General features: G+C 49.7%; 7 non-coding genes across 7 annotated transcripts; all 7 read right to left on the minus strand.

The window, feature by feature from the left end:
- Positions 1-3,351: 3,351 nt before the first annotated feature.
- On the minus strand, positions 3,352-3,423 carry TRNAD-GUC (transfer RNA aspartic acid (anticodon GUC)). Its single transcript has one exon. It is a non-coding gene; the product is annotated as a tRNA-Asp (tRNA).
- Positions 3,424-6,178: 2,755 nt separating this feature from the next.
- Positions 6,179-6,250, minus strand: TRNAD-GUC (transfer RNA aspartic acid (anticodon GUC)). The gene has a single exon. It is a non-coding gene; the product is annotated as a tRNA-Asp (tRNA).
- A 9,755-nt stretch (positions 6,251-16,005) lies between these two features.
- TRNAD-GUC (transfer RNA aspartic acid (anticodon GUC)) lies at positions 16,006-16,077 on the minus strand. The gene has a single exon. It is a non-coding gene; the product is annotated as a tRNA-Asp (tRNA).
- A 606-nt stretch (positions 16,078-16,683) lies between these two features.
- On the minus strand, positions 16,684-16,755 carry TRNAD-GUC (transfer RNA aspartic acid (anticodon GUC)). The gene has a single exon. It is a non-coding gene; the product is annotated as a tRNA-Asp (tRNA).
- Positions 16,756-17,628: 873 nt separating this feature from the next.
- TRNAD-GUC (transfer RNA aspartic acid (anticodon GUC)) lies at positions 17,629-17,700 on the minus strand. The gene has a single exon. It is a non-coding gene; the product is annotated as a tRNA-Asp (tRNA).
- A 606-nt stretch (positions 17,701-18,306) lies between these two features.
- On the minus strand, positions 18,307-18,378 carry TRNAD-GUC (transfer RNA aspartic acid (anticodon GUC)). The gene has a single exon. It is a non-coding gene; the product is annotated as a tRNA-Asp (tRNA).
- A 957-nt stretch (positions 18,379-19,335) lies between these two features.
- Positions 19,336-19,407, minus strand: TRNAD-GUC (transfer RNA aspartic acid (anticodon GUC)). Its single transcript has one exon. It is a non-coding gene; the product is annotated as a tRNA-Asp (tRNA).
- Between the last annotated feature and the right edge of the window lie 777 nt (positions 19,408-20,184).

The following is a 20,184-nucleotide window of genomic DNA, read 5'->3' on the forward strand; positions in this document are numbered from 1 at the left end:
GAAGGGGCATGGTTCCCATTCCCGGATGCCCAGGTTGTTGCATGTCTGTCGGCTGATGACATTTACCCCGGAGCCTCCGTCAATAATCGTTCCAGCAATTTCCTTTCCTTTTACGATTGCCGTGATCGCCGGGCTACTTGTATCGACCACCGCTGGTCCTTCCTCCGGGTTGGAGAAGAATGCCGGTGCTTGCGTTGGCTTCGGTTTGCTTACGGATGCCTGTAAGTCTGCCGTAAACCCTGGCACCAACTGTAGTAGTCGTGCTAACGACAACACGATTTGACAGTCCTGTAGCGCTTGCCACGTCGGGTTTTCTCTTGGCTGTATGATTTCTTCGTCTTTTGGCATATTTTGGTCTCTTACTTCTGCCGCATTCTGTTCATTGGCCTCCTTGATCCATTGTGCCGCTTGTTTTCTGATTGCCTCCTGGGCTTACCACTCGGCGGTCTTTCCCTTTGACCGGGTTGTGACCTGCTGTACTTCTGTTATTTCGGCTGTAACCATGTTGACTTCCGGCTGCTTGTCATTGATTTTGCTTGGGCATTGGTTACTATAGTGGGCTTCTTTATGGCAGTAATAACAGTACACCTTGTGACTGTTGCTCGTTTCTCCTTTGTCCCCGGTTTGGAGGGTGGGTATGCTCCGGCGGTCGTCTTCGTTTTTTCGGTTATCCGGTACCGATACCCGGTTGTCATTCCTCGCTGCCTCCCGACGTTCCTCTCTTCGGAAAAATCCACGCTTCTGATTCCGTCGGAAATTTCGGTTCCCTTGTCGCCTCTCTTCTCTGCGTCGTTTGTATTCCGGGGATTCGTCTCGGTCGTACTGGTCCCGGGGGTAGCTATCTCTGCGTCTCTCCTCTCGGTCATAGTTATCGCGTCTTCTATCAGCGTATCTGTTACCGCGTTCGCGTTGGTAGTGGTCGTCTCTCCGGAATCGATCCTCATCCGGGTTCTGATTGCGCGGTTCTATGTGTCGAACCGGTGCTGCCTGCCGATTTAACAGGTTATATTCGCATCGGTCCGTTGTATGGGCTCGAGAGTTGCAGATCATACATTGTGTCCGCAGGGTGCAGTCTACTGTTGAGTGCCCCGAATTTAGGCATGTTGTGCATTGTAAGGCCTATCGGAACCTCAGGTCTTCCTCCTTCGGGAGTGCCCGGTGTAACATCCCCATCGACAAGAAGGGGCTAGTCTTGTCCATTTCTAAAACCCGATCAATAACTTGGTCCATTGTGATGGTTTGGAAATCCAGGACTCCGCACATTGTTCGAAGTGGCTCTTTCAGCGCGGCCAAAAAGACTGCTTTGGCTTCATCTTCGGGTGGTGCTCTTGTCAGTTGGCTATGCAGGTCCTGAAACCGAATGATGAATTGTGGCACAGTCTCGTTTTCTTCCTGCCGGGTGGTGTAGAACTGCCCGACCAATTCCCTTTGCTCAAATTGTCTGTGAAAAAGCCTGAGGAATCTGGCCTTCAAGGCATCGAATGTGGCAAAGCTGCCCGGTAAGTGCTTTGCGTGCCATCGGGCCGCCGGTCCTTCTAAGGTTATGCCGAATTCGGCGACTTTGGATCGTTCGGCTTTGGGCTCCGTCAGTCTTTGGGAGACATGGTTGGCTTCCCATGTTTAGAGGAATGCGTACACGTGTGCCTCCGCGTCGGCCTCATCCCGGTACTCTAGGTATGGGTACGGCATCGTGTCGTCCAACTGACTCTCCTGCTTCCTCCGCTCTCTGTCCGCTGTTGGCGTTGGTGTGAGAACCTTTGGTTCCTCCGCGGGTGTTGCCGGTGTCCGGTCCTTTGGTTCGTCCGCGGGTGTTGTCGGTATCCGCTCCTTCGGTTCCTTCGCGGTTGTTGTCGGTATCCGGTCAGCCTCCCTCGGCGATTGCCGGTCACCACCTTCCAGGGTTATTTCTTCCTCTGGCTCCGATGTTACTGAGTCTTCCGACCCCTCTGCCTCCCAGTTGTTTGGTGTGTCGTGGCTGCTTTTATACCGGGACGCAACGCTTCCGTCGCTTTCCGACACCACCTCAAGTGTTGTGAATGCTTCCGAGTCCCCGTCGCCCCCGGCGAGCGTCTGTAGTATCGTTTCCGCCTCTTGCAGGCTTGTTATGCTACTGCCTTCGTCGGGGATTTGCAGAACCCGGAACTGCAGTGCTTCTTCTGCGACTCTCCGAAGAGTTTTGGAGAATGACCGATCCCGCCGGATCTCGTCGACGGCTTGTTTTAGGGCTTCCGATCGTTACTCGCGTTCGGTGTATCGTCTCCCTCGTTCGGTGATGTGGTCGTCGTTTGGTCTAGACATCCATCCCCCGGTTGTCCTCTGCACTTTGCAGGAATCGTGGTCGCCAAAATAGTGTTGTCTGCCTGGCCGGACTAGCCTCAACACAGGTGTCTATCCGACACTTCTTCAAAGGGGTGGTAAGGATTGGATGCCAGGTTACACGCGTAACATGATTACAATTAAGCACAGACGGTAACAATACGAAGATACAGATAAACATGCAATAATTACTATTGTATTACTTTCGTCAAACCCTTTACAAATCATTGGATCCTTTTATAGGCATCCGGCAGGGTTACAATCGGTGCGCTTAGGCAACCGACATCCGAATCGGTCCAGATCCAGATCAGTACAACTGTACCGGATTCGTCCCTCCGAATAATAATTCTACTATTATTTACTTCCTATTATCCGATCCGACTCCGCCTTCCCACTTGTCCTTGCTCTTCTGATCGGCCAACAAGTATCATTTGTACTACTGGCTCGGACCATGTACCGGAATGTCGAAAATATATCCCAGTTTTGTCGCAAATATATATTGTGCGAAGCTGTTCGTTCGCATATGAACTGCAATACCCATGTGTGCACTCCGACTAGAGCAGGGTAGTATGGACCCCCTCTCCTCGACAACCCACTATACGCCCCCAAATGTTTGAAAGGCATAGAGAATCCAACAGAGCGAGCAACAATGCCCTAGAAGATGACAGGAGATTTTGGTCGTCCTTCACGCCGTTGGGGGGGATCGAACCCAAGTCACCCGCGTGACAGGCGGGAATACTCACCACTATACTACAACAACATGTTGGCGTTGGAGAAAGTATCCTTTGTACTACTGGCTCGGACCATGTACCCAAATACATAGCCCGGTTTCGTCCCAAATATATGTTATGCAAAGCTGTTCGTCCGCATAATGACTCCAATACCCATGTGTGCACTAGGACTATATCATGGTAGTATGGACCCTGTCTCCTTGACAACCCACTGTACGCCCCCATGTGTTTCAAAGGCATAGAGAATCCAACAGAGCGAGCAACAATGCCCTAGAAGATGATAGGAGATTTGCCCCGTCCTTCACGCCGTTGCCGGGGATCGAACCCGGGTCACCCGCGTGACAGGCGGGAATACTCACCACTATACTACAACGACATGTTGGTGTTGGAGAAAGTATCATTTGTACTACTGGCTCGGACCAGGTACCGAAATGTCGAAAATATATCCCAGTTTTGTCGCAAATATATGTTGTGCGAAACTATTCGTTCGCATATGAACTGCAATACCCATGTGTGCACTCGGACTAGAGCAGGGTAGTATGGACCCTCTCTCCTTGACAACCCACTGTACGCCCCCAAATGTTTGAAAGGGATAGAGAATCCAACAGAGCGAGCAACAACGCCCTAGAAGATGACAGGAGATTTGACTTCACGCCGTTGGAGGGGATCGAACCCGAGTCACTCGCGTGACAGCCGGGAATACTCACCACTATACTACAACGACATGTTGGTGTTGGAGAAAGTATTATTTGTTCTACTAGCTAGGACCATGTACCGAAATGTCGAAAATATATCCCAGTTTTGTCGCAAATATATGTTGTGCGAAGCTGTTCGTTCGCATATGAACTGCAATACCCATGTGTGCACTCGGACTAGATCAGGGTAGTATGGACCCTGTCTCCTTGACAACCCACTATACGCCCCCAAATGTTTGAAAGGGATAGAGAATCCAACAGGGCGAGCAACAATGCCCTAGAAGATGACAGGAGATTTGAGCTGTCCTTCACGCCATTGGTGGGGATCGAACCCGTGTCACCCGCGTGACAGCCGGGAATACTCACCACTATACTACAACGACATGTTGGCGTTGGAGAAAGTATCCTTTGTACTACTGGCTCGGACCATGTACCGGAATGTAGAAAATATAGCCCGGTTTCGTCCCAAATATATGTTATGCGAAGCTGTTCGTCCGCATATGAAATCCAATACCCATGTGTGCACTAGGACTAGATCATGGTAGTATGGACCCTGTCTCCTTGACAACCTACTGTACGCCCCCAAGTGTTTGAAAGGTATAGAGAATCCAACAGAGCGAGCAACAATGCACTAGAAGATGACAGGAGATTTGAGCCGTCCTTCACGCCGTTGGAGGGGATCGAATCCGAGTCACCCGCGTGACAGGCGGGAATACTCACCACTATACTACTACGACATGTTGGCGTTGTAGAAAGTATTATTTGCTCTACTAGCTAGGACCATGTACCAGAATGTAGAAAATATATCCCAGTTCTGTCCCAAATATATGTTGTGCGAAGTTGTTCGTTCGCATATGAACTCCAATACCCATGTGGGCACTATGACTAGAGTAGGGTAGTATGGACCCTCTCTCCTTGACAACCCATTGTACGCCCCCAAATGTTTGAAAGGGATAGAGAATCCAACAGAGCGAGCAACAACGCCCTAGAAGATGACAGGAGATTTGACTTCACGCCGTTGGAGGGGATCGAACCCGAGTCACTCGCGTGACAGCCGGGAATACTCACCACTATACTACAACGACATGTTGGTGTTGGAGAAAGTATTATTTGTTCTACTAGCTAGGACCATGTACCGAAATGTCGAAAATATATCCCAGTTTTGTCGCAAATATATGTTGTGCGAAGCTGTTCGTTCGCATATGAACTGCAATACCCATGTGTGCACTCGGACTAGATCAGGGTAGTATGGACCCTGTCTCCTTGACAACCCACTATACGCCCCCAAATGTTTGAAAGGGATAGAGAATCCAACAGGGCGAGCAACAATGCCCTAGAAGATGACAGGAGATTTGAGCTGTCCTTCACGCCATTGGTGGGGATCGAACCCGTGTCACCCGCGTGACAGCCGGGAATACTCACCACTATACTACAACGACATGTTGGCGTTGGAGAAAGTATCCTTTGTACTACTGGCTCGGACCATGTACCGGAATGTAGAAAATATAGCCCGGTTTCGTCCCAAATATATGTTATGCGAAGCTGTTCGTCCGCATATGAAATCCAATACCCATGTGTGCACTAGGACTAGATCATGGTAGTATGGACCCTGTCTCCTTGACAACCTACTGTACGCCCCCAAGTGTTTGAAAGGTATAGAGAATCCAACAGAGCGAGCAACAATGCACTAGAAGATGACAGGAGATTTGAGCCGTCCTTCACGCCGTTGGAGGGGATCGAATCCGAGTCACCCGCGTGACAGGCGGGAATACTCACCACTATACTACTACGACATGTTGGCGTTGTAGAAAGTATTATTTGCTCTACTAGCTAGGACCATGTACCAGAATGTAGAAAATATATCCCAGTTCTGTCCCAAATATATGTTGTGCGAAGTTGTTCGTTCGCATATGAACTCCAATACCCATGTGGGCACTATGACTAGAGTAGGGTAGTATGGACCCTCTCTCCTTGACAACCCATTGTACGCCCCCAAATGTTTGAAAGGGATAGAGAATCCAACAGAGCGAGCAACAATGCCCTAGAAGATGACAGGAGATTTGAGCCGTCCTTCACGCCGTTGGAGGGGACCGAACCCGAGTCACCCGCGTGACAGGCGGGAATACTCACCTCTATACTACAACGACATGTTGGTGTTGGAGAAAGTATCATTTGTTCTTCTAGCTCGGAGTATGTACCGGAACGTCGACAATATATCCCAGTCTTGTCGCAAATATATCTTGTGCGAAACTGTTCGTTTGCATATGAACTGCAATACCCATGTGTGCACTCGGACTAGATCAGTGTATTGTATAGTATGGACCGTGTCTCCTTGACCACCCACTGAACTCCCCCAAATGTTTGAAAGGGATAGAGAATCCAACAGAGCGAGCAACAATGCCCTAGAAGATGACAGGAGATTTGAGCCGTCCTTCACGCCGTTGCCGGGGATCGAACCCGGGTCACCCGCGTGACAGGCGGGAATACTCACCACTATACTACAACGACATGTTGGTGTTGGAGAAAGTATTATTTGTTCTACTAGCTCGGAGCATGTACCAGAACGTCGAAAATATATCCCAGTCTTGTCGCAAATATATCTTGTGCGAATCTGTTCGTTTGCATATGAACTGCAATCCCCATGTGTGCACTCGGACTAGATCAGGGTAGTATGAACCCCGTCTCCCTGACAACCCACTATACGCCCCCAAATGTTTGAAAGGGATAGAGAATCCAACAGGGCGAGCAACAATGCCCTAGAAGATCACAGGAGATTTGAGCCGTCCTTCACGCCGTTGGAGGGGATCGAACCCGACTCACCCGCGTGACAGGCGGGAATACTCACCACTATACTACAACGACATGTTGGTGTTGGAGAAAGTACCAGAATGTAGATAATATAGCCTGGTTTCGTCCCAAATATTTGTTATGCGAAACTGTTCGTCCGCATATGAACTACAATACCCATGTGTGCACTTGAATTAGGTCATGGTAGTATGGACACTCTCTCCTAGACAACCCACTATACGCCCCCAAGTGTTTGAAAGGCATAGAGTATCCAACAGAGCGAGCAACAATACCCTAGAAGATGACAGGAGATTTGAGCCGTCCTTCACACCGTTGGAGGGGACGCGAGAATACTTACCACTATTCTACAATGACCTGTTGGTGTTGGAGAAAGTATCATTTGTTCTACTTGCTCGGACCATGTATGGGAATGTCGAAAATATATCCCAGTTTTGTCGCAGATATATGTTGTGCGAAGCTGTTCGTTCGCATATGAACTGCAATACCCATGTGTGCACTCGGACTGGAGCAGGGTAGTATGGACCCTCTCTCCTTGGCAACCCACTGTACGCCCCCAAAAGTTTGAAAGGGATAGAGAATCCAATAGAGCGAGCAACAATGGCCTACAAGATGACAGGAGATTTGAGCCGTCCTTAACGTCGTTCCCGGGGATCGAACCCGGGTCAGCCGCGTGACACGCGGGAATACTCACCACTATACTACAACGACATGTTAGTATTGGAGAAAGTATCATTTGTTCTACTGGCTCGGACCATGTACCGGAATGTCGAAAATATATCCCAGTTTTGTCGCAAATATATGTTGTGCGAAGCTATTCGTTTGAAGAGTTCCAGATCCCCAGCTTACGGATCCAGGTAAAGGAGCGCTTAAGTGAGAAGGAGTCCGAACGAATGCGGCTGGCGACGTTGTTGGAATTAAAAGAAAACCGAATAGCCAGCTTACTACAACTCGAACTGGAGCAAAGGAGGTGAAAAGCTTTCGTGGACCGACACCGACGTGGCAACGAAAAGGAGTTCGAAGTCGGGAAACCGGTGCTACTATTCCAGACACGGATGGGGAACATGCGGGGAAAGTTCCGGTTTCGGTGGACCGGACCGTTCTGGATCACCAAGGAGTACAATGGGTCGTATCAGCTCGGCACGTTATCTGGAGATGTCATCGGTAAGTGGGCAAATGGGTTTCGGCTAAAGCCGTATAAGGGAAATATGCCAGCCAACCCGTTCAAGCAAAACCCGGAAATCCGGCAAGATGAGGAACCGACACCGACAGACACTGCTGAAGATATTCGGACCGAGGAAGAACCGACACCGATACTGACAAAGACTATCCCGGAAAACCGACAGAAGGATCCGGTATCAACGCGAACCGACCCGAACAAATCGCGGGGGACCAGAAAATGACGTGGTCCAAACAAAGAAAAAAAAAAAAGAAAGAAAGAAAGAAAAAAAATATAAATAAATAAATAAATAATAATAATAATAATAATAATAAAATGACGTGGGCAAAATCGACGCGAATCATAGTAGTGATGGGGAGATCACAAGAGGTGGGAGCGCCACCATGCCACGAAGAGGCGCCATGCAGTAAAGAAGGACGTGCGCGTACTTGCTATTTAAAGCAGGGAACATTGGCACTCACACGCGGCAAGCAAGAAAGGACATACTAATTATGGCGGGAGATGAACATGCGCGGGAAACGAAAGAGGGCGGCTCGAGGCAAAAGCCACTTTATAAGACATAGGCCTGCGAAGGACTTACTTTTTACGAATTTTCCTACACACAGGCGCAGAAGCACAGATGAGCGATCCGACGCACAGCGCACACCCAACCCGATCCCGAACAACAGACAACAGAAGAAGAATTCGAAACAATGGTACTATTGGAGGAGGCACGCCAATGGATGAGGGAGAACGGGTTAAAAGGATTGCTGCGGATCGCCGACGCTCCACCACACGCAGAACCAGAGCAGGCGGCAGCATCGATTGATTTATCAGAAATCATGGAAGGAGCGGTGCAAGCGGTCACGAGGATAAAAGCAGGAGGACTCCAAACAATCGAAAACCCTTCAAGTGAAATCCTATTCGAATATTTCGGTGAGTATTCTATCAGCAGCAAGGCGTACCGAACACAGGGCAGAGAGAACCTGCTGTTCGGAGAAGTGGCCCGCGCCATGATGGAATACGGATTCGTGAATCCTCGTCCCCCGGCCATAGCCAAGTACCGGGAAACGTTCTTAATTGCAGCGTACAAAGGGTTACAAGTGGACTGGCTCCATTTCATAACCGAAGGATTGAAGGAGGCCATCAAGAATCTTGTGGAAGGAAAAAAGCCATGGGCCGGGATAGCACAATGGCTAACGGTGTTAGTCCCACCGGTGCTCCCCATCAAACAGAAGAACAGAGGTCGGCAGGAGACAACGCCGAAAAAGGTCACAAAGCGCCGAGATATCCTGGAGAAACACACCCCCGGATGGCCCCAGGAAGAAGCAGAACAGCGGGGGGAAGGACCATCCCGACAGCAACAGGAACCGGCAACAAAGGCAAAACCGGCAGGAAAAGGCAAAGGGAAATCGGCCGAGGCTGAACCGGCAGTGCTCAAACCAATCAATATAACGCTGCGACGGCCGGAACCGGAACCAGAGGTCTTTATACAAAAGGTCCGTCTGGTAGCCGCACCGGAGGAGGAAGCTGAAACAGAAGACTCATCCGAACCACTGGTAAGACTCCCAGCAAGACAAGGTCGGGAGAGACGGGCGAAAGGACCAGCTCCACCAGTTGACAAAACTCAGGAGAGGGCGCAAGGACCACCTCCAGTAGCCGAGGCGGAAGCAGTACCGGAACCCGTACCGAGGGAAGCAGCACCGACACCGGTTGTGCCGGACTTCAGAGAACCAGTCATTCAAGAGAAGAAGAATGAACAAGCGCCGGAGCCAAAGAAAAGGCTGGAAAAACAGCCTGAGTTAAGGAGTAGAAGTGAGCAAGGCCACCCCGACACAGGAAGCACAAAGCCACAATGGCTGAGATGGCTTTCGGAGCATTTATCGGGAGTAGCGGACCAGTTAGAGGAAGAAGAAACGTGTAGGCAACATCTGACGCATACAACAACTCAAGAGTTGGCCGCGCTCCGAACACAGATCGAGGAAATGCAAGGGGAGCTGTTGCAGGCAAGGGAAGGAATTCAACAAGCACAAGTTGTCATCGAGCCGGTCGGGACAACAAGGAAGCAACCAGAACCGGAACCGGAACCGGTAGCCTTGCAAACCGGCCCTGAGACCGAAAAAATAATAGAAACCTTACAAGAGGAGTTAAAGGCTCAGGAGGCATTAAGGGAAAAAGAAAGGGAGCAGTGGAAAGCGGCAGAGGACGACAGACGAAAAATGGAAGAAGGCCTCCGGAAAGGCCAAGCCACTAATGACCGACTGCAAGAAGAAAAAGAGAAGTTGCAAAAGGAGAAGGATCGACTGCGTCGACATGCCGAGCAGGAGATAGAACGACTGCAAGAAGAACTCCGACAACATAAGGACCGGGACGACCAGTTAAGAGCTCAGGCAAACCGACGCCTGAAGCAGAAGACAGAGGACTTCGACCATCTCTACTGAGATCACAAGCAGACCGAGTCGGACAACAAGAAACGGACAACAGACTACGATCGGCAAATAGAGAAGCTGAAAGAACAGCTTAAAGAGACCCGATTAGATCTGGCTAAGGCAATGGATGAGGTCAGTGCCAAAAAGGAAGCATTGTCGGCGGAAATAACCCAAGCAACGGAGAGAAGGAAGGAATTAGAGGCGCTAAGGCAGGAAAAGCTGGATCTGACTAAGATCAGGAATGAAGAAAAGGAAAGATCGACCTTCACGATCAGCAAACTGCAAAGTACCTATGAAAAGCAGAAAGCAGATTACGAGGCCCAAGCTCAGATAATGGCCGACATTATAAAACGGGCAAGGAAGGAAAAGCAAGAAGCTTATGCGCATGCTAAGGCGGGGGTTGACCGGATCAAGGTCATCATGTCAGGTTGGAGTACCCGAGCTCAGGCAAGCATCAACGAAAGTACGGAAAAGCTATGGAAGGAGTGGTCACAACAAGCAGCCGAGCTGCAGACACTCCGAGCGGATGCCGAGAATCGGAGCAAGACCGGTGACAAGTTCTACAAGATGGATGAAGAAAGTATCGGCACCATTCGGGAAGAATTGTCGGAGGATTTCTACGCTTTAGCGGAAGAACATCTCAAAGAACTCCGAGGGTTGGTAGAGAGGTTGGATGACGGGCAGCTCGCAACTCAGTTGGAGTTGGAGAAATACGAGTAGGACCGGTTACGACAGGAAGCCAAGGGAAGAACGACGCCAATCACTATAAGTGAGGGAGAGTGACCGGCTGAAGTTGAACCAACCGACACCGAACAACCCCGACAAGGAATACCCGAAGAAGAACTTCCGTTCGAAGGAAATCAAGAAGAGCAGGAGCAGACCGATGCCGGAGAAGAAGAAGAGTTGACACCGGAAGACACCAGAGCAGAGGAAGAAGGCGTACCGAGCCGACCAGTCGAGACCGGAGAAAGCGACACTGGTAACAGAACAGAGCCTGGAACGGAGGGAGAACAGGAAGAACCCGGACGAAGCTGTGAGGAAGCACCGGCACCACAGAATCAAGCAGAGCCGGAGCAGCAAATTTTTACGGAACAGCCAACCCAACCGGAGGTCGGAGACCAGGCAGGCAAGGAACAGGAGGAAGAAGCACCACTTGACACCATCGAGCAGAGTGTGCTCGATATTTTGGAGGAAGAATAGGGCCGGGAGTGGATTCGAAGTGCAAGGCACTTTCCCACGGGCGTGCCATGTGTTGACCGGTCAGAAGAGCAAGGACAAGTGGGAAGGCGGAGTCGGATCGGATAATAGGAAGTAAATAATAGTATAATTATTATTCGGAGGGACGGATCCAGATCCGGATCCGTCCCGATTCGGATGCCGGTTGCCTAAGCGCATCGATTGTAACCTTGCCGGATGCCTATAAAAGGATCCGATGATTTGTAAAGGCTTGGACGGAAGTAATACAAAAGTAATTATTGCGTGTTTATCTGTATCTTTGTATTGTTTACCGTCTATGCTTAATTGTAATCATCTTACGTGTGTAACCTAGCATCCAATCCTTACCACCCCTTTGGAGAAGTGTCGGATAGACACATGTGTTAAGGCTAGTCCGGCAAGGCAGACCACAGACAACCCACTCCGCATATGAATTGCAATACCCAGGTGTGCACTCGGACTGGATCAGGGTAGTACGGAGCGAGCAATAATGCCCTAGAAGATGACAGGAGATTAGGCCCGTCCTTCATGCCGTTGCCGGGGATCGAACCCGGGTCACCCGTGTGACAGGCGGGAATAGTCACCACTATACTACAACGATATGTTGGTGTTAGAGGAAGTATAGTATAGTGGTGAGTCGTACTTGTTCGGATCATGTACCGGAATGTTGAAAACATGGCCCCAGTGTCGTCGCCAATACATGGTACGTGACGATGTTGGTCCGCATATGAATTGGAAATCCCATGTGTGCACTCGGACGAGATCATGGTAATATAGTTCCTACCTCACTAACGACCCACTGTACGCCCCTAAGTGTTTTAAAGGAATAAAGAATCCAACAGACCGAGAAAGAATGCCCTAGAAGATGACATGAGATTTGCCACGCCTTTCGCGCCATTGCCAGGGATCGAACCCGGGTCACCCCCGTGACAGGCGGGAATACTCACCAATATACTACAACTACATATTGGTGTTGGAAGATATATCCGCTATACTACTTTCTTCGACCATGTCCCGGAATGTCGAAAATATAGCCCGGCTGCGTCTCCAATGCATGTTATGTGACAATGTTCGTCTGCATATGAACTGGAATACCCATGTGTGCACTAAGACGAGATCATGGTAGTATAGTTCCTCCCTCATTGACGACCCACTGTACACCCCTAAGTGTTTAAAAGGGATAGAAAATCGAAGGGACCGAGAAAGAATGCCCTCGAAGATGACATGATATTTCCCACGCCTTTCGCGCCGTTGCCGGGGATCGAACCCGGGTCACCCGCGTGACACGCGGGAATACTCACCACTATACTACAAAGACATGTTGGCGTTAGAGGACGTGTAGTATGGTGGTGAGTACTACTTGTTCGGGTAATGTACCGGAATGTCGAAAACATGGCCCGGAATCGTCGCCAATACATGGTACGGGACGATGTTCGTTCGCATATGAACTGGAATCCGCATGTGTGCACTCAGACGAGATCATGGTAATATAGTCCCTCCGTCGCTGACGACCCACAGAACGCACCTAAGTGTGTTAAAGGGATAGAGAATGGAATGGACCAAGAAAGAATGCCCTCGAAGATCACATGAGATTTGCCACGCCTTTCGTGCCGTTGCCGGGGATCGAACCCAGGTCCACCGCGTGACAGGCGGGAATACTCACAACTATACTACAATGATAAGTCGGTGTTGGAGAAAGTGTCCTTTGTACTACTTGTTTGGATCATGTACCGGAATGTCGAAAACATGGCCCGGTTTCGTCGCCAATGCATGTTATGTGACGATATTCGTGCGCATATGAACTGGAATACCCATGTGTGCACTCGGACAAGATCATGGTAATATAGTCCCTCCCTCGCTAACAACCCACCGTACGCCCCTAAGTGTTTCAAAGGGAAAGGAAATCCAGCAGACCGAGAAAGAATGCCCTCGAAGATGACATGAGATTTGCCACGCCTTTCGCACCGTTGACGGGGATCGAACCCGGTTGACCCGCGTTACAGGCGGGAATACTGACCACTATACTACAACGACATGTTGGTGTTGGAGCAAGTGTAGTATAGTGGTAAGTACTACTTGTTTGGAGTATGGACCCTCTCTCCTTAACAAGCCATTACGCATATGTACTGCAATACCCAGGTGTGCACTCGGACTGCCTCATTGTAGTATGGACCCTCTCTCATTCACAACCCATTGTACGCACCCAAGCATTTGAAAGTGATAGAGAACCCAACGGAGCGAGCAACAATGCCCTAGAAGATGACATGAGATATGCCCCGTCCTTCACGCCGTTCCCGGGGATCTAACCCGTGTCACCCGCGTGACAGGCGGGAATACTCACCACTATACTACAACGACATGTTGGTGTTGGTGAAAGTATAGTATAGTGGTGACTACTAGTTCGGATGTTGTACCGGAATGTCAAAAACATGGCCCGGTGTGATCGCCGATGTTCGTCCGCATATGAATTGGAATACCCATGTGTGCACTCGGACGAGATCATGGTAATATAGTCCCTCCCTCGCTGAAGAACTACTGTACGCCCCTAAGTGTTTTAAAGGGATAGAGAATCCAACGGACCGAGAAAGAATGCCCTCAAAGATGACATGAGATTTGCCACGACTTTCGCGCCGTTGCCGCAGATAGAACCCGGGTTACCCGCGTGGCAGGCGGGAATACTCACCACTATACTACAACTACATATTGGTGTTGGAGGATATATCCGCTATACTACTTTCTTCGACCATGTCCCGGAATGTCGAAAATATAGCCCGGTTGCGTCTCCAATGCAGGTTATGTGACAATGTTCGTCCGCATATGAATTGGAATACCCATGTGTGAACTCGGACGAGATCATGGTAGTATAATCCCTCCCTCGCTGAAGACCCACTGTACACCCCTAAGTGTTTAAAATGGATAAAGAATCCAACGGACCGAGGAAGGATGCCCTCGAAGATGACATGATATTTCCCACGCCTTTCACGCCGTTGCCGGGGATCGAACCCGGGTCACCCTTGTGACAGGCGGGAATACTCACCACTATACTACAACTACATGTTGGTGTTAAAGGAAATGTAGTATGGTGGTGAGTACTACTTGTTCGGATCATGTACCGGAATGTCGAAAACATGGCCCGGTGTCGTCGCCAATACATGGTACGGGATGATGTTCATCCACATATGAACTGGAATCCCCATGTGTGCACTCAGACGAGACCATGGTAATATAGTCCCTCCCTCGCTGACGACCCACAGTACGCCCCTAACTGTTTGAAAGGGATAGAGAATGCCATAGACCCAGAAAGAATGCCCTCGAAGATGACATGAGATTTGCCACGCCTTTCGTGCCGGTGCCGGGGATCGAACCCAGGTCACCTGCGTGACAGGCGGGAATACTCACCACTATACTACAATGATAAGTGGGTGTTGAAGAAAGTATCCTTTGTATTACTTGTTCGGATCATTTGCCGGGATGTCGAGAACATGGCCCGGTTTCGTCGCCAATGCCTGTTATGTGACGATGTTCGTGCGTATATGAACTAGAATACCCATGTGTGCACTCGCACGAGATCATGGTAATAGAGTCCCTCCCTCGCTAACAACCCACTGAACGCCCCTAAGTGTTTTAAAGGAATAGAGAATACAACAGACCGAGAAAGAATGCCCTCGAAGATGACATGAGCTTTGCCACGCCTTTCGCGCCGTTGCCGGGGATCAAACCCAAGTAACCCGCGTGACAGGCGGGAATACTCACCACTATACTACAACGACATGTTGGTGTTAGTGAAAGTATAGTATGGTGGTGAGTACTGGTTCGGATCATGTACCAGAATGTCAAAAACATGGCCCGGTGTCGTCGCCAATACATGGTACGTGACGATGTTCGTCCGCATATGAACTAGAATACTCATGTGTGCACTCGGACGAGATCTTGGTAATATAGTCCATCCCTCGCATACGACCCACTTTACGCCCCTAAGTGTTTTAAGGGAATAGAGAATGCAACATACCGAGAAAGAATGCCCTCGAAGATGACTTGACATTTTCCACGCCTTACGCTCTGGTTCCGGGGATCGAACCCGGGTCACCCGCGTCACAGGCGAGAACACTCACCAATATACTACAACGACATGTTGGTGTTGGAGGAAGTGTATTATAGTGGTGAGTACTACTTGTTTGGAGTATGGACCCTCTCTCGTTAACAAGCCATTCCGCATATGAACTCCAACACCCAGGTGTGCACTCGGACTGCCTCATGCTAGTATGGACCCTCTCTCATTCACAACCCACTATACACCCCCAAGCGTTTAAAACTGATAGAGAATCGAACGGAGCGAGCAACAATGCCCTAGAAGATCACAGGAGATTTGCCCCATCCTTCACGCTGTTGACGGGGATCGAACCCGGGTCACTCGTGTGACAGGCGGGAATACTCACCACTATACTACAAGGACATGTTTGTGTTGGAAGAAGTGTAGTATAGTGGTGAGTACTACTTGTTTGGACTATGGACCCTCTCGGACGAGATCATGGTAGTATAGTCCCTACCTCGCTAATAACCCACTGAACGCCCCTAAGTGTTTTAAAGGGATAGAGAATCCAACGGACTCACAAAGAATGCCTTCGAAGATGACATGAGATTTGCCACGCCTTTCGCGCCGTTGCCGGGGTTCGAACCCGGGTCACCCGCGTGACAGGCGGGAATACTCACCACTATACTACAACGACATGTTGGGGTTGGAAGAAGTGTAGTATAATGGTGAGTACTACATGTTTGGTGGACCCTGTCTCGTTAACAAGCCCTTCCGCATATGAACTGCAATACCCAGGTGTGCACTCGGACTGCCTCATGGTAGTATGGACCCTCTCTCATTCACAACCCACTAAACGCCCCCAAGCGTTTGAAAGTGATAGAGAATCCAACGGAGCGAGGAACAATACCATAGAAGATGACAGGACATTTGCCCCGTGCTTCACGCCGTTGCAGGGGATCGAACCCGGGTCACCCGCGTGACAGGCGGAAATACTCACCACTATACTACAACGACATGTTGGTGTTGGCGAAAGTATAGTATAGTAGTGAGTACTAGTTCGGATCATGTACCGGAATGTCGAAAACATGGCCCGATGTCGTCGCCAATACATGGTACGTGACAAGTTCGTCCGCATATGAACTGGAATACCCATGTGTGCACTCGGACAAGATCATGATAATATAGTCCCTCCCTCGCTGACGACCCACTGTACGCCCCTAAGTGTTTTAAAGGGATTGAGAATCCAACGGACCAAGAAAATATGCCCTCAAAAATGACATTAGATGTACCACACCTTTCGCGCCGTTGCCGGGGATCGAACCCGGGTCACCCGCGTGACAGGCGGGAATACTCACCACTATACTACAACGACATGTTGGTGTTGGTTAAAGTATAGTATAGTGGTGAGTACTAGTTCGGATCATGTACCGTAATGTCGAAAACATGGCCCGGTGTCGTCGCCAATACATGGTATGTGACGATGTTCGTCCGCATATGAACTGGAATACCCATGTGTGCACTCGGACGAGAGCTTGGTAATATAGTCCATCCCTCGCGGACGACCCACTTTACACCCCTAAGTGTTTTAAGGGGATAGAGAATGCAACATACCCAGAAAGAATGACTTGACATTTGCCACGCCTTTTGCTCTGGTTCCGGGGATCGAACCCGGGTCACCCGCGTGACAGGCGAGAACACTCACCAATATACTACAACGACATGTTGGTGTTGGAGGAAGTGTATTATAGTGGTGAGTACTACTTGTTTGGAGTATGGACCCTCTCTCGTTAACAAGCCATTCCGCATATGAACTCCAACACCCAGGTGTGCACTCGGACTGCCTCATGCTAGTATGGACCCTCTCTCATTCACAACCCACTATACACCCCCAAGCGTTTAAAACTGATAGAGAATCGAACGGAGCGAGCAACAATGCCCTAGAAGATCACAGGAGATTTGCCCCATCCTTCACGCTGTTGACGGGGATCGAACCCGGGTCACTCGCGTGACAGGCGGGAATACTCACCACTATACTACAAGGACATGTTTGTGTTGGAAGAAGTGTAGTATAGTGGTGAGTACTACTTGTTTGGATTATGGACCCTCTCGGACGAGATCATGGTAGTATAGTCCCTACCTCGCTAATAACCCACTGAACGCCCCTAAGTGTTTTAAAGGGATAGAGAATCCAACGGACTCACAAAGAATGCCTTCGAAGATGACATGAGATTTGCCACGCCTTTCGCGCCGTTGCCGGGGTTCGAACCCGGGTCACCCGCGTGACAGGCGGGAATACTCACCACTATACTACAACGACATGTTGGGGTTGGAAGAAGTGTAGTATAATCGTGACTACTACATGTTTGGTGGACCCTGTCTCGTTAACAAGCCATTCCGCATATGAACTGCAATACCCAGGTGTGCACTCGGACTGCCTCATGGTAGTATGGACCCTCTCTCATTCACAACCCACTAAACGCCCCCAAGCGTTTGAAAGTGATAGAGAATCCAACGGAGCGAGGAACAATACCATAGAAGATGACAGGACATTTGCCCCGTGCTTCACGCCGTTGCAGGGGATCGAACCCGGGTCACCCGCGTGACAGGCGGAAATACTCACCACTATACTACAATGACATGTTGGTGTTGGCGAAAGTATAGTATAGTAGTGAGTACTAGTTCGGATCATGTACCGGAATGTCGAAAACATGGCCCGATGTCGTCGCCAATACATGGTACGTGACAAGTTCGTCCGCATATGAACTGGAATACCCATGTGTGCACTCGGACAAGATCATGATAATATAGTCCCTCCCTCGCTGACGACCCACTGTACGCCCCTAAGTGTTTTAAAGGGATTGAGAATCCAACGGACCAAGAAAATATGCCCTCAAAAATGACATTAGATGTACCACACCTTTCGCGCCGTTGCCGGGGATCGAACCCGGGTCACCCGCGTGACAGGCGGGAATACTCACCACTATACTACAACGACATGTTGGTGTTGGTTAAAGTATAGTATAGTGGTGAGTACTAGTTCGGATCATGTACCGTAATGTCGAAAACATGGCCCGGTGTCGTCGCCAATACATGGTATGTGACGATGTTCGTCCGCATATGAACTGGAATACCCATGTGTGCACTCGGACGAGAGCTTGGTAATATAGTCCATCCCTCGCGGACGACCCACTTTACACCCCTAAGTGTTTTAAGGGGATAGAGAATGCAACATACCCAGAAAGAATGACTTGACATTTGCCACGCCTTTTGCTCTGGTTCCGGGGATCGAACCCGGGTCACCCGCGTGACAGGCGAGAACACTCACCAATATACTACAACGACATGTTGGTGTTGGAGGAAGTGTATTATAGTGGTGAGTACTACTTGTTTGGAGTCTGGACCCTCTCTCGTTAACAAGCCATTCCGCATATGAACTCCAACACCCAGGTGTGCACCCGGACTGCCTCATGCTAGTATGGACCCTCTCTCATTCACAACCCACTATACACCCCCAAGCATTTGAAAGTGATAGAGAATCGAACGGAGCGAGCAACAATGCCCTAGAAGATGACAGGAGATTTGCCCCGTCCTTCACGCCGTTGCCGGGGATCGAACCCGGGTCACCCGCGTGACAGGCGGGAATACTCACCACTATACTACAACGAAATGTTGGTGTTGGTGAAAGTATAGTATAGTGGTGAGTACTAGTTCGGATCATGTACCGGAATGTCGAAAACATGACCCGGTGTCGTCGCCAATACATGGTACGTGACAAGTTCGTCTGCATATGAACTGGAATACCCATGTGTGCAATCGGACGAGATCATGGTAATATAGTCCCTCCCTCGCTGACGACCCACTATATGCCCCTAAGTGTTTTAAAGGGATAGAGAATCCAACGGACCGAGAAAGAATGCCCTCGAAGATGACATGAGATTTGCCACGCATTTCGCGCCGTTGCCGGGGATCGAACCCGGGTCACCCGCGTGACAGGCGGGAATACTCACCACTATACTACAACGACATGTTGGTATTGGTGAAGGTATAGTATAGTGGTGGGTACTAGTTCGGATCATGTACCGTAATGTCGAAAACATGGCCCGGTGTCGTCGCCAATACATGGTACGTGACGATGTTCGTCCGCATATGAACTAGAATACTCATGTGTGCACTCGGATGAGATCTTGGTAATATAGTCCATCCCTCGCATACGACCCACTTTACGCCCCTAAGTGTTTTAAGGGAATAGAGAATGCAACATACCGAGAAAGAATGCCCTCGAAGATGACTTGACATTTTCCACGCCTTTCGCTCTGGTTCCGGGGATCGAACCCGGGTCACCCGCGTGACAGGCGAGAACACTCACCAATATACTACAACGACATGTTGGTGTTGGAGGAAGTGTATTATAGTGGTGAGTACTACTTGTTTGGAGTATGGACCCTCTTTCGTTCACAAGCCATTCCGCATATGAACTCCAACACCCAGGTGTGCACTCGGACTGCCTCATGCTAATATGGACCCTCTCTCATTCACAACCCACTATACACCCCCAAGCGTTTAAAAGTGATAGAGAATCGAACGGAGCGAGCAACTGTTACAATGCCCTAGAAGATGACAGGAGATTTGCCCCGTCCTTCACGCCGTTGCCGGGGATCGAACCCGGGTCACTCGCGTGACAGGCGGGAATACTCACCACTATACTACAACGACATGTTGGTGTTGGAAGAAGTGTAGTATACTGGTGAGTCCTACTTGTTTGGACTATGGACCCTCTCGAACGAGATCATGGTAGTATAGT

The sequence above is a fragment of the Azolla caroliniana genome, unplaced genomic scaffold (assembly GCF_043228905.1).
Source record: "Azolla caroliniana isolate FFs.n. ecotype wild unplaced genomic scaffold, voAzoCaro1.0.p SCAF_11, whole genome shotgun sequence".
Taxonomy (NCBI): Eukaryota; Viridiplantae; Streptophyta; class Polypodiopsida; order Salviniales; family Salviniaceae; genus Azolla; species Azolla caroliniana.